This window comes from Aedes albopictus, chromosome 2, assembly GCF_035046485.1.
Source record: "Aedes albopictus strain Foshan chromosome 2, AalbF5, whole genome shotgun sequence".
NCBI lineage: Eukaryota > Metazoa > Arthropoda > Insecta > Diptera > Culicidae > Aedes > Aedes albopictus.
This window is the reverse complement of record NC_085137.1, coordinates 307,972,083-307,984,682: the sequence shown is the minus strand read 5'-3', so window position 1 is coordinate 307,984,682 and position 12,600 is coordinate 307,972,083. Positions and strand designations below refer to the sequence as shown.

At 41.1% G+C, this 12,600-nt stretch overlaps 1 protein-coding gene across 6 annotated transcripts in view; it reads right to left on the bottom strand.

Annotated features, from left to right (window-relative positions):
- Positions 1–12,600, bottom strand: part of LOC109422466 (uncharacterized) — a 355,145-nt gene that overhangs the window by 219,716 nt on the left and 122,829 nt on the right. The gene's annotated exons all lie outside the window — the stretch shown is intronic.

Here is a 12,600-nt window from a genome sequence, read left to right as displayed (position 1 = left end):
AAAATGATGAACTTTTTACAAATTGATCAAAATAAAAACATGAAAAAAATTTATTTTATGTCAGATGGTGCTGCTTCACAGTATAAAAACCGAAAAAACTTTTCTAGCCTTTGTAAGTTTAAGTCAAAGTATGGTATTGACGCTGAATGGCATTTCTTCGCAACATCGCACGGAAAAGGTCCATGCGATGCTATTGGAGGTACGATAAAACGCATGGCTACCAGAGCAAGTTTAGCCAAAGAACGCGAACACCCGATAAAGACTGCAAGAGAGTTGTTTAATTGGGCAAACAAACGAAAAGAAGAAGAACTTACAAAGTTGTCATTTTGTTATTCTACTACAGAAGAATACGAAAATATGTCTTTGCAGCTAAATAATCAATATAATAATGCAAAAACAATTCAAGGAACTCAAAAATTCCACTCATTTCTTCCTCTATCAGAAAATACAATAAAGGCAAAGCTTTATTCAAACTGCCCTGACAATGATGTCAAAATTTTCGATATTGTTAAGAAAGTTGTGTAAACAATAATTTGATAAAATACAGGAATAAAAATAAACTGATGTACAAAGTATAATGTTATTTTTTATTGCGCACAAATACCACCCCTGAAAAATAAGCCTTATTCGCTCTTTTGAATCTTGCTAATTGAGGAGCTTGCGATATGCAAGAGTTGAATGCACATTTTCAACACAATACACCAAAAACCACTGGAAGAAATCATTGTTCCTGATAGTGGGATTTTGTAACTTGTTTTTCAAAATACTTTTAAGGCAGAGAATTTCACTCAAATCTTTAAGCTGTCAGTGTCATTTTAACTCAAAATTTTCCAATCTTTCCGAAAAAAATACTTTTGAAACTGGAGAAACACGGAGTACATCCGAAAAGGGCTAAAACTTATTAAGTTATCAAAAAAATCAATATTAAATTAGTAATATCTTCTAAACGGTGCATCTTAGAAAAATGTTACCGAAGTACTTTTTTCTTGCAAATTTGATGTACTTTCATAAAATTAGGGCGACAAACTTTTTTTACTTTACTTAATAGCTTTTTTTGAAAACCGTAATTTTTTAAAACATTTTTTTTTCATTGTAACCTATTTTTCTCCAGAACAACCCACTGTGCACTAGGTAGCATTTTCAGTCAGCTATAACATAAGGATAATAAAAAAAAATATTGACATGCAAGGGGTTGGTCACTCGGCACATTGTGCCCGGCACACATGCCGGCACATCTCGGCACACATGCCGGCACAATCCGGCACACATGCCGGCACAATCCGGCACACATGCCGGCACAACATAGAAATCCAACTTTGCGGTATGGAATCAAACTGTCATTATACTTACGATTGCAAAAAATCCTTTCATACAGATTCTAGACAAGTGTTCTGGGTGGAATTTTGTCGGTAAACACCGACTTGACCAATAACATTCGCCAAAAATAAACAGGATTATAATTAGCGCAAAAACATTCTAAGAAAATATTCCACTGGGCACATTCGGCACACCTCCGGCACGTTCGGCACACTTCGGCACACACTGAAAAACAACCGGCACAGTTTAGGCACATATTGGCACACGCTCAAAAATCACGGCACAAATGAACAGGGAATGAAATTATCGATCACGATCGCGATAGTAGAAAACTCTCCCACACGCATTATCGGCGAAAAAAGACGTGCGATAAATTCAGATCCGGGTTTCTCCCGAGAATGTGTTTTCGCTCGTTCCGCAGCGCCGAAAATCGATTATCATCAGCAATGAAAAGTTGACTGGTTTGCTTTCTGCTCTTTGTTCGCCTTTCCGTAGTCCCATCGTCACCGGCTGTAGCTTTTATGTATAAAATTTCTGTCCTCTCTCGAGCAGCTTGTGTGGTCGAGTGGTTATGGTGCGCGCTCATACACATTTTTGTGGAGGGTCTAGGTTCGAATCCCGTTAGCGGCAAATTTTTGTTATTTGCCTTCTGATAATTATCGCGATAACTTTGCAGGCGATAAAGTTGGATAGCGAAAATGAAAAGAGCGATTTCCAGTTTTCGGCTATCTTTGATCGGGGACAAACAGCAACGACCGATAAACATTTCTCACAGGAAAAGTAAAAACAGAAAAAATCGGTTGCTCGAAAAACGCCGTTTTTCGTCTCAATTTGCTGAAAATTTCATTCCCTGCAAATGAAGTGTGCTGAATGACCAACCCCTTGTTGACATGTCACTTTTGAGGGAAAAACTATATTTTAGTTCAAATCACAAAAACCAAACATATTTTTTTACCGTGCATATTTTCTCCATATAGCACCAACAATTGTCTAAAACTTCGCCGAAGACACCAAACCGATCGGACAAACCGTTTTCGAGATACAATTTTTTGAAGATATCATGTGCATTTTTCATAGGCCCTTCTCATAAGTAAGGCTAGATTAAAAATGGCGAACCAAGTATGCAAAACGGCGTTTTTGTTCCCCAAAAACTTGTATGCAAGGTTCCATACAAATAAAAAAATACAAAAAATAAAAACTGGAAAAATTTCCCACTTGTTCGTGGAATCGCTCTATAGCGGAACTTGCAGGAGGAAACCAACTGTTCAGTGGGCGAAAACGGTCTTTTTGACTGATATTTAAACCGTATCGTATATTTAGTTTACAATTATTTGGTACTACTACTCTATTGCCCTTCAACTCGACAGAATTCATGTGTTGAGGAAACGTGTCATAATCAAAATCTTGACGCTTTTAAATGCATTATGTGAAAATTTTCGTCTAGACACTTTTATTGTAATTTTGGGCTAAAAAAGTATTTTCACGATTTTAAGGTGAAACTGCTAAATACCGCGTCGTTTAATCCATCTTTGCCCACTGGGCACTGCAAAGCTCCTGGGTGCAATCTCCGTGCTGCTGCTGCAGACAGCTATCTAGCTACAGAGCTACGGATCATGTGTTCCGCTTCTAATCAAACAGCGTTGTTGTTGCTGCTGCAGTTGGCAGGGTAGCGCGGTGGTGTGGCACCCTGGGGCCATGTTATACAAGTCAATTTGCTGAAAAGTCTCTTTCAAAGTGCAAGAATAAAACGGAAAGGCATAAATTCCGCGTTATATTTCTGAAGCGGGGAAAAGTCGAAACGCTCCGTTGTAAGACTTCTGCCGGGATGTGTGGAAGGTTAATATTGTTTCAGGTCGACAAACATGCATATGTAGGGTCTCGATTCGCAAAGCTCAGCACGAGAGTGCAGAAAGCAAACGGCGAGGATTGCCGAGCATGTCGAGCCGGCGAGCTATAGCAGCATGTGACAAAAAACCGACAGAACAGTGCCTCGCCGTATGATGGTTTTACCTCCGCGAATGAATGAATCTCCCAAAGCTTGAAATGTGATAGTTTTATCTTTGTGTCTAGACTTGTGCAAACCGAAACAACGTATCTCGGCTTAGGGTTGCGTTTACCATTCCGATATGGCAGCAGGGCACATATGCACTCATGGCAACACGTATGCAGGTGAGATTCCGGTGCGTTTATGTCATTTAAGCAGATTAAAAGTGCAAAAAATGGTAAAAGCTTCATAGTGCTTGTTGAAATTTGTGCTCCGATTTGAATGCAAAACGATGCATTTTACTCAGTTCTCCAATGTACATAGAATGAATTCCGTTTTATGCCTTACGCTTCTACGTGTGAACTAGTTGAGGCTGACCCCGGTGACGCAGTGCACGCTCAACGTGCCTGTCTGGGTCATAATGACCCCAATGCACGACTAGGGTTAAGGCAGTTTAAATTCACGTTCACAGACCACATTCTTCGATCAGGCAGGGAGTTCAATGACTGTTTATGGTCATCAAAACGGCAAAAGGTTATTGCAACCATAACAAATTGTAAATGCTCCATAGAAAATCAAAAAGCGTTCCATAAAAAATGAACATATGTTCCATGAAAATGTGCAATGTTACCCATAAATAATTGAAAACGTTCCATACATTATAAAAAATGTACCGGTAAAACATAAAATTTTCTCATTAAAAGTGAAATTTTGCACCAACAAATAATACTGAAATGCTCCATAATAAAATACAAATGCTCCATAATAAAATATAAATGCTCCATAGAAAAATGCAAATGCTCCATAAAAAATTAAAATTGTACCCATAGAAAATTGAATATTGCTCCATAGAAAAATTAAATTGCACCATAGAAAATAGACAAATGCTCCATAAGTATTATCAATCTGTGTTTCGTCTAGGGCTAGGGGTACGTTGTGTTGGATTGGAGGGGGGGACTCCAGGCGACGATGAAGAACACACGAAATTTGGGCTCAACTATATTTGCCATCAAGACAGACGGCGTGTCTGCTCGATGGGGAAACGAGAAACTTATATGTATACAATTCACTGTCGCCTTTTATAGGCGACACAGTACGGAGACGAACAAAATATAATCGAATTAAATTCTATTGCCACGCACCGCAGTGCGCTTGATGCTGCACGTACGGTGCCCACCGTATCGTCGGGCTGATGAGTTGATCCATACATTGCGCAGCGTGTTTGAATGGAACAATTCACACGCTGCTGGGACGTGGCTGAACAGCGTTTGCGCTGCTGCCGGTGCGAGATACAACAATCTGCACCACATAAAATACATTTTGCTCCATAAAAAATGAAAATTCTCCATAACTTTAAACATTTGCACCACTAAAGCAGTGCAATGTAAAGCAATTTAGCCCTGTCGAATTAAATTATGAGAATATGCTATCTATGGAGGATTTTTAATTTTTCATGGAGCTATTCATATTTTCTATGGTGCAGTTTGATAATACTTATGGAGCATTTATCTATTTTCTATGGTGCAATTTAATTTTTTTATGGTGCAATTTTATTTTTCTATGGAGCAATATTCAATTTTCTATTGGTACAATTTTTTTTTATGCAGCATTTGCATTTTTCTATGGAGCGTTTGTATTATATTATGGAGCATTTCAGTACTATTTATTGGTGCAATTTTTAGTTTTTAATGAGAAAATTTTATGTTTTACCGGTACATTTTGTATAACGTATGGAACGTTTTTAATTATTTATGGGTAACATTGTACATTTTCATGGAACATATGTTCATTCTTTATGAAGCGCTTTTTGATTTTCTATGGAGCGTTTCTATTTGTTTATGGGTGCAATAAATAGGCTGCCCATCAAAACTACCCTGAGTATGGATCACTGAATCTACGAGCGCAGCTACTGGTCTCTCGCAGTATGTATTACGAATATGGTTTGTACTCACATAGGCTTATACAAATGGACACCAACATTTCAAAAGGGCACAATTGCTTTTTCAAACAAAACCTTTTCCATAGGTGTGGGATCATATCCTATTGTCCCACGCAATCCACCGACATTATCGGAAAGAAGAGCAATTTCTCTGCCTAGTAATGCCTGCGAGTTTCATCGAAAATATGAAATACGATTCACAACTTTGAACGCTGATGTATCTTCGCAGATTCCTTCAGGAATTCCTGGCAGTAATTCCTACATCTGATGATAATTTTAGGAACTTCTTATGAAGATTATTCCAGAAACTCCATCTATGAATTACACCGAGTATGTTATGGGGGCAATCCTCGTAAAACTACTTTTATAGATTACAAAAAATATATAGTTCACAAAAAATCATAAAATCCACCGACACGTCAAGTGATTTCACGCAGTATTATGTATAAGCAGCCTTTACTTTGAAATTACTCAGAAGCGCTCCTGAAAACCTCCCAAACTCTGCTGAACCTTTCGAAATACCCTGAATCTGACTGAAACCCAAATTTGGCCCCTCTAAACCCTCCCTCTCTCGAATTATCCTTTCTGAAGCCCCTGAGTATCTCTTGAAATCCACCTGAAAGTACGCTGAAACTTCTCTCACATCCCTTTTGAAACTCCCCAAAAAGTCCCCCAATGTCCCGGATACCCTCTGAATTAAGGGGGTTAGAAGCAAAGGGGTGTAAGTGACAAAACATACTTTCGAGTAAATGAGGATTAATGTTTTTCGCCAATTTTTCATCTCATATAAAATCATCATTTTTTGATATGCTCAGCTAAAAATCGACAAAATGGTCACTTACACCCCTTTGATTCTGGGCCCCTCAATTGCCCCCTGAAGCTCCCTGAAACTCTTCCTGAAACCATTCTGAATACCCTTGAAACTCTTCTGTAGCCTCAGTAGCCTCCCTACAACTTCTCCAAAACTTTCATGAAACTCATCTGAAACCTTATTAAATAACCTAAAGCCCCGCTGCACTAAAACCTTACACTGAAAGGCGGCTTGCAGTTGAAATTACTATTCTGAGGGTCAACTTAAATGCACAACGCCACTTGATTTGTGCAGACTGATTTTCGTTTCATCTCAACAGATTTATGTTTTCAATTCTACCATGGACCCGATTTACAATTAAAAAAAGTGTCTGTTGGCAGCCGGATTCGAACCAAGAACCTTGAAATCACCAGGCTCGCACGCTACCACTCAGCTATCGAACCGGTTGATAAGTGAGGAAACAAAACGCACACAAGAAGCGTTTGTTGGTCGATGATCACGTTTTTCCATGGTAAATTTGAAAACATTTGTGTGCTCGTCATTACCGCAAGCTGTCTATCAGTGTAGAAACCCTCAATGAAAGACCCCTTACACCTCTCAGAAAACTCCCGTCTTAACCATCATCGAGAAGCAGAAGTCATGTTAGTTCGATAACCGTTGCTTCTCGAGAGCGTATACTTTAGGACATCTGCACAGTTGCCTTGGGTAGGAGTATTTGTTAGTAGGGTAGGATTCTCAGGATAGGATGAGGTGCGAATGTAGGAGTCACTGAACAATTATGATAATCAATTTGCATTCAAAGCTGTCAACATTGTTTCTGAAATAAAATGAACAATAAAATCAGAACGAAAAACGATATTTCACTTGAGCATAAACCATCAAACAGAGGTGTACGTAATGAGAAATGATTATCCCTGCAATTAATGAAGTGAGTGACCTGAACCGGTGCATCGTTAATTATTATGTACTGACATTGATATAATGTATACCATTATAAATGATGTTCCACGACACTTATCAACAGTCAAATCTTGTCATCAATAATAATCGATGATTTTAATGAAATTTCAGGAATCAGATAACATAAAAACATCTATTGAAACTCATTGTGGCTGAGTTTATACATAATAATAGAAAAAGCAAGAAACAGCGATAAAGATAAAACAGAAGTTTCGAAAATTGCCCCAATTGCAAACCACATTTTAAATGCGTGTAAAACATGCCCTAAGCAGCTACGAATGATCCCAAACTGCCATTTCCCGCATTTTCAAGCACTCTCAACCCTAGCAAGTGTCGCTTCTCGATGCACTCGGCCATAGATAATTAATACATAGATTTCCCACTTGCCCATCAGTGCTTGTATTCAGGCTGCAACAACGATGGCTGTGCCATCTATCAGTCAACGGGTGAACTGAATGTCATACAGTTGAAATGAAGTGCGCATTTTTCATCTTAGTCACCCTGCGCACTAGCCTACGCTGAGCATTTGTGGCGGGCGCATTTATGATTGTTATGGGTAACCTTGGGTAACCAGCGCACAATGATTGCTTTTTCATTTATTGTAGACAGCCTATAGGGCACTGCATCAAATTATCTCCTTCTCTTTCACTCTTACAGAAAATTTGCAAACAACAAGGCCAAGAAACGTCAAAATCCCATACAAAATCAAAACAATGCAGTGCCCTATTGGATGACATGGTCTGGAAATTTTGGCTTCCGGTTTCAAGGCGTTCGGCGCGGAGACATTTAAGGATCGTGAAAACCTATCAAATTGATTGAAGGATAATAATGGCTGACGACTTACAATATCCGATCAATGGGATTGGTGGTGGTGGTTCGGATTGTGTGGTGATGAGGTACAGTAGCAAGATAGAGCAAACCGACCGAAGTGCTGAGGTGCTTGTTTCTGATTCTGCCACCTGTCATCTGTAACAAGACTAGATGGTACGAGGAGTCGCGGCCGCAAGATAGGTGCTCGATTGTTGGACAAGCGCGGCAACAGAAACGGCAGTAGTGATACCGTTCGGTGTGCCGCCGACCCACGCAGGGCCGGCAAATAATAGGCGTTTGGGCGTTAAAGTGAGGCTCCCCCCGTATGGCAGAGATGGAATCACGCTGGCAAACTGTAGATGCCCCCGGGCGATTTCTTCAAATAGTAATCTCACCATTTCCCCATAAGAACGGTGTGATTCTGTTGCAACCACATGAAACAAAAAATGTATTTGCGATTGACAGTTATTGGCATGCTATGTTCTGTTCGAGTGTTTTTTTTTCTGTGGGAAATGCGCAGGGACACTAGATGAACACTAGTTCACCCATTTGCCGTTGCTTCTAGTTAGGCGCTGCTGTTTTGTTGCCAGCTTCTCCCTGAAGTTGCATATCTATGTTTTAATTATCTAAGACTCGGCATAAAGTTTCCCATCGAACACAGTGTTACACGTACACCGGATATTTTTTTTTCTCAACATCGAGCGAAACTGCAACATCCATCGATTGTGGCTACGTAGTGCCATGGAATGGTACATCCATATTTGCGCTTGCTATTTTGCTTGCTTCACTTCGGAGAGCAAGTCAAACGTTTCCTGTATAAATAGCTTCCACACTTGGAGAGTGTTAAACAAATTTATCTTCATTTTGAACTAAATTTGTGATGCATCAGTCAGATGATGATGCTTTTTGAGACATTTCATAACGCTATGGGTTATGTGCCCTCTTTCTTTTTCATCTTTTTCTTGGCAATTCGGACCAACTACTCATATTAATGTTTTATGGGAGCTATCCGCAATGGTTGAATGCTTTAATGAAAAAGAAATGTTACCATTTGGTTATCGTTTGAATTGAATTGATAAAATTCAGCACTTTAATTATTAAATTTAATATTTTAAAATACATGTCGGAATTTAGATTCAAACTCACTGCAAATCAAATATCCATCGCATGCATGAAATAAATACCAGCATAAATTCCCAATTAATCTGAGCTATCGGCTTACATGTACCAGTACAAGTATTCATTGCGTCTAATTATATCGAGAATCTATAGTCCACTGCACTTCGAGTTATTCCAACCCTCCTCAGATTCTGTTCCAGTCGCCAACAACAATAACATCAACAACATTAAATTCCATCAGCTAGTACCGTCCTGAAAGTAAACCTCTTCACAGCTATGCTGAAGGGTAGGGGTGGTACTCCATTAGCATTAGCTCTTCGCTATGGTTCCTTTCACTGTCCCAAAAACTCGAAACTATGCACTGACTGAAAGGCTCCCAGCTTTTGTGCTTACAAACAGTGATTAGAAGTCGCATTCGCACAGGGTTTTAGCTTTCAGACAAATGATGTATCTGAAATTACTTTAAGCAACATAAAGTAAGAGATGTCATATTTGTTTTAATCAGGTCATGGAAACAATTTCATTACCTACTTTCAAGTTTGTAATACAGTAATGTCCGAACCCGGTTTAATCGCCAGGCGATTGGAAAAGTAAGGCCTGAGGTCAAATAATGATATTTTTTGTTTTAGATAGATGTTTTATTCTTTATCTTGCATGTTAGGTAGATAGTAGGGCAGTGATTTTACAGTGGATCCCCGCTCTCCTAATTACACCCTCTTAAGAAATACTCGAGAGTGTCCCTGATACTCGAACTACGCATATCACTCGATCCATCGTCGCCTTTATCAAACGTATCACTGATAAACGTGAATCCGTATTTGTCCATAATTTGCCATAGCTGTTCTCGATCGATTGTATCATACGCCGATTTGAAATCGATGAACAAGTAATGTGTGGGCACGTTATATTCGCGGCATTTCTGCAACACCTGGCGGATGGCGAACATCTGGTCTGTTGTAGTTGTAGCGCGTTCACCCATGAAAGCCTGATATTGCCCCACGGACTCTCTTGCAGTCGGTGATGAACGGTGGCATAAAATTTGTAGGCAGCGCTCAGTAGTGTGATCGCGCGGTAGTTCACGCAATCCAACTTGTCATTTTGTAGATAGAACACACGATACCTTCCATCCATTCCTCCGGTAATACTTCCTCCTCACAAATCATGGTAATAATCCAGTGTAGTGCTCTCACCAGTGCTTCTCCACCGTATTTCAGAAGCTCGCTTGGTAATTGATCTGCTCCAGCGGCTTTGTTGATTTTCAACCGGCAAACATCCTCCTCAATCTCTTGGAGGTCAGGGGCCGGAAGTCTTTCGTCCTGTGCACATACTCCTGGATCTGTTACCACGCCACCTTCGGTACTTGCAACGTCACCTTGAGATGCTCATCGTAATGTTGCCGCCACCCTCTCGAGCACCTCACGTTTGCTCATGAGAATATTCCCGTGATTATCTCGGCATATGTCGGCTTGTGACACAAAGCTTATGCGCGAGCGGTTCAGCTTCTCGTAGAACTTTCGTGTGTCCTTAGCGCGGTACAGCTCTTCCATTGCCACACGATCTCGTTTTTCTTGCTGGCGCTTCTTCATCCGGAAGACCGAGTTCTGCCTGTTTCGCGCCTGTCTATAACGTGCCTATAAGTCCTGTTCCCAGTTCATTGGTGGTGCCACAGCTTTAGTAGAAGGTAGCCGCTCGATACCCGCCTTTCCACACTTTCTGTCCAGTCCAATAAAGTTCCTGCAACGCCACGATGTCGAAGTTGCAGGGACGTAGATTATCCGGTCATATTCTCCGAAACCAAGTGACTTGCAATTCCATGTTCCAAGTTTCCACTCGTAGTCCTTATTTCGTCTCGTGGGTCTTTGCCGGTTGTATCGAGTCGTATTTTCTCCTATGTTATTCTTAATGGGGATTTTTGCCGGTGGCTTATTGGGCCTACGCCAACACTCCTGTCTCGCCGGAGGGCCATCGTTCCAGTTCTGTTTAACGTCCCAACCACACTGGGACGACCACGCTGATGGGGCTACCACTTGGATCTAGCTGGGCGTGATGCAGCATTTCTTACTCAGCCGCTGGATACCAGAACAGACGCTGTTTGAGTCGCACCTCCTTGGTGAACAAACGCTCGGGTCGTACCTCCTCAATCTAACTGAAGTCAGAAGGACAACAGCGCCCAGGCTGCACTACCAGCTAAACACACAACTCTTGGCTGGCGGTCTTTGTCATCGCTTGACCCGTGAAAGTATGAGGTAGGAACTTGTGAGGATCAGAGCTATGCGGACGCTCTCTTTATCGACTCACCGTTTTGCAGCCCAAGTTCCTAGTACTTAGTTCTTAGGAAAGAATGACTGAACTGTTGTTAGTTTGAAAAGAACGATAGTTCTCCGTTCTCTCAAAAACATGAAAACTGAATGCCCCCGGAACAATTTATTCAGCTTTTCCAAAGAACGACGTTTAGTTTCTGAGAGGGTAAAGGATCTGCCAAGCCATGTCGTGGAGCCTCGTAGCCGTGCGGTTAGGGTCACCAAGCTTCTAATCGCACCATGCTATGGGGTGAGGGTTCGATTCCCGCTCCGGGCGATGAAACTTTTCGTGAGAATAGTTTCTTCTCCGTATCCACTGGTGCATGCTCCGTGTGTCCCTTGTCTAGTGTTAAGTTTCATTCAGTCTGTGCAGCCTCTGGCTGAAGACGGTGTCCGCGTCTTTAATGTCGCAATGCAGATCTCTGGTGACATCCAGCTGGTCGGAGAACGGCAAATGAGAAACAATTAAATGATTTTTGCGGAATTGTATTTGCAGATTATAAAATAGTTTTTGTTATCACGTGAAATAACTTGACTTGATTAGTAGAGCTGGTAGTATGATTAGCTAAGTACTAAGTCTACATTAGATTCACAAAATAACGATAAAAAAAACTAATGAACGGAGAACGGTTCACAAGAACTAGTTCTTTTTAATGAATTGTTCAATAGAGAATGATTCCCTTAAAAAACTGTTTTGTCTTGGTTTTGTCTATCTCTAGTTACGTACCAACCGATGCTGCCGAATTGCAAGACAAGATTCTGCAAGGTGATATCAAGATCCTCATGGGTGACTTCAACGCGAAGGTTGATTCCGGAAACATGGACGATGAGCACCTCATGGGACGCTATGGTCTCGGAGAAATGAGCGAAAACGGAGAGCTGTTTGCAGAGTTTTGTGGCAACAATGACATGGTGATTGGGGGGATCGCTCTTTCCTCATCGACGAGTGCACAAAGTGACATGGTTTTCCCGTGATGGCGTCACGGAAAATCAAATCGACCACATGTGCATCAGCTGAAAATGTAGACGGAGCCTTTTTGATGTGCGGAACAAACGTAGCGTCCGATAATCATCTCCTAATCCGCGAGTTTCGGCTGCGCATTTCTAGGATCCATCGACAACAGGAGAAAATCGGGCGCCGGTTCAACACACGCCGACTGGAAGACGCTATGGTGACAAGGTCCTTTGTCGTGAAGCTAGAGAACCGTGATGCGGATATTCCAGCAGGTGGAAGCGTAGAAGATCAATGGAGCGCCTTAATCGCCATCGGCGAGAATTATTTTGGGTGAGCTGCGCACCCGGAGAAAGCATTGGAATGATACCTGGAGGATGATAGAGGAGCGAAGGAGCGCCAAAATAG